Here is a 2,445-nt window from a genome sequence, read left to right as displayed (position 1 = left end):
ACGCCCCCTTGATCTCAGGGCCGCTGTTAAGGTTTTGGAGGCCCTAAGCATAGCTGGTCATAACACGTGTAGCTGTGAAACATTTACTTCACCATCAATATTTAAAGACGGAAGGCTTTCACATGTGGATGTAGTAGGCCTAATACATTCTAATGTATGTGTGTGTGTGTGTGTGTGCGTGCGTGTGTGCGTGTGTGTGTGTCGGTGTGTGTACCTGAAATGGACTATTGCTGGGGTTCTTGGGTGATTGAAGTAGATGGTTGATCATCTGCCTCTTGCTCATCCTCTTGCTGAATTGCAGGTGCTCCTTGTCCATATTTAAGCATTGATCCTGTGAAAATATTTTGAATTGGAAAAAAAACATTAATCATGCTAAACAAAAATATGATGACATTAAGATTTATTTTCCTTTTTTTCAAACAAAATACCGTGTTGTACCAATGGTACCATGTTTAAAAAAAGAAAATGATGGGCCTATCATGAATAATTCTCAATGGGTTTTAAATGTAACAATGTCATCATTTCAACACAAATTTTCAGTCAACTGGGGGCCCTGCAAAATGGTTGGGGCCCTAAGCAGGCAGCACTGTCTGTGTATGCGGAACGGCAGCGCTGCTTGATCTCAACATAAGCCTGCGAACACCCCCTTAGTATTAAAAAATAAAACAGACCAATGATCCCTAATGGCAACTAAGAACCGAACCTTTCCTTCCACCCCTAGGGCTCCCCAGCACCCCATGGGGGTTTTAGAGCCCCCGTTGAGAAACTCTTCTCTATGGCATAGACATGGTGTGTTAGACATATGCTGAATTGATATGCTGTACATATGCAATGCTTCTCATAAGGTGTGACTGACAGAAAAATACACTTCGACTTTGACTAGATGTGAGTGTGTGTAAATTGTCTACTCACTCCGTCTCCTCCAGATTATTTCAAGTGTGATGGCGCAGACGAGCAGAAGCAAAACAACAGCCCATCTCACAACCATGTAGACATCTGAGAGGAGAGAGAGAGAGAGAGAGAGAGAGAGAGAGAGAGAGAGAGAGAAAGAAAGACAGTGTGTATATTTTTGCAATTGGTAATTTACCCTCATTAAGTTGCCATTCAAGTGTTAAGAAAACACACTGCACACTGTTCATTCCACCAGCAAACTTTAATACATTTAACACAAGGTCATCCAAACTTCTTCAGGTAAACCGTCAATGAGTTGAACATTTTCAGAAAGTATATGCTCATACATGAATCAGTAATTCATTCATACAGTGTAAATCGTACAAAACGTTAGTAATTTAAAGACCGCACCTAGATCACAGGGAGACCAACGTCAGATGTATGTGTACATGTAAGTGCGTGTGCATGCGTGTGTGTGTGTGTGTGTGTGTGTGTGTGTGTGTGTGTGTGTGTGTGTGTGTGTGTGTGTGTGTGTGTGTGTGTGTGTGTGTGTGTGTGTGTGTGTGTGTGTGTGTGTGTGTGTGTGTGTGTGTGTGTGTGTGTGTGTGTGTGTGCATTTCACCTGCTAGAAAGGATCCAAAGGTGTAGAGGGCAGAAGACGCCTGCACTTGACCTCCTGTAGTCACCTGGCACCTCCGCTGGCTGTAAGGGGCGGGACTTGTGAGATTGACAGTCAGGGTGGTGCTGCAGGCAGATGTTTTCTTGATCTGGTAATTGGTGGAGGTCCACAGGTTAGTCCCTTCCACCTCCACCCAGCTGAGGTTAAAATCCGGATGCACAGTCGACAGGTCACAGTCAAAGCCAGTGTGAAGGACACAGGAGAGAGTCACATGATCTTCAGACTCCGCCTCACTCTCACTGGGGGAAGATGGAACTGCAAGACAGATGACATCATCAGACTCCAAATCATGACATCATCATCAAATAGGTGAGTCGGTGATATTATCAGACATGACATCATCATCAAACCCTTATTCAATTTCAAAGATGTGACTGAAAACCTACCGTCAAGAAGAATAAGGAGAAAGTCTTTTCTCCGACCACTCAGGGGATTTTCACATCTGTAGAATCCATCATCCTCAGTGGTGATGTTGGTGATGTGGAGGGAACAGTCAGGCAGCAGACTGAGTCTTCCAGCTCGCTTAGATGGCACGTCTGGCCAGATCTTCCTGGTGGAAACTCTCCAGTTACCTCTTTCATATGTGTATGTGAAGCTGGAAACACCTGGATTATCAGACCATTCCACAGAGGAGCAGTTCGTACCCCCCACACCGTCACCAGGCAGGATGGCTGTCCCTCCCACACTGGCATAGATGACACCTGTAGATGACACAAACAGTGTTGAGGGTGAGATCAGTCTTGGATGAGAGACGTCGTATGTCATGTGTGTGTGTGTGTGTGTGGGGGGGGATGGGGGGTAACACACTTTAACCCTATCCAGACCGGGGGGGGGCTAAAAGTGCCCGCACCAACTTTGACATCGTATAACTCCTG

General features: G+C 45.3%; 1 long non-coding RNA gene across 1 annotated transcript; it reads right to left on the bottom strand.

The window, feature by feature from the left end:
- Positions 1-236: 236 nt before the first annotated feature.
- LOC134464673 (uncharacterized) lies at positions 237-1,813 on the bottom strand. The gene is made up of 3 exons (XR_010038011.1): positions 1,514-1,813; positions 913-996; positions 237-331 (listed from the first exon to the last, which is right to left on the bottom strand). It is a non-coding gene; the product is annotated as an uncharacterized LOC134464673 (long non-coding RNA).
- Positions 1,814-2,445: the final 632 nt, after the last annotated feature.

Source organism: Engraulis encrasicolus, chromosome 15 (assembly GCF_034702125.1).
Source record: "Engraulis encrasicolus isolate BLACKSEA-1 chromosome 15, IST_EnEncr_1.0, whole genome shotgun sequence".
Taxonomy (NCBI): Eukaryota; Metazoa; Chordata; class Actinopteri; order Clupeiformes; family Engraulidae; genus Engraulis; species Engraulis encrasicolus.
This window is presented reverse-complemented; position numbering and strand designations above follow the sequence as displayed.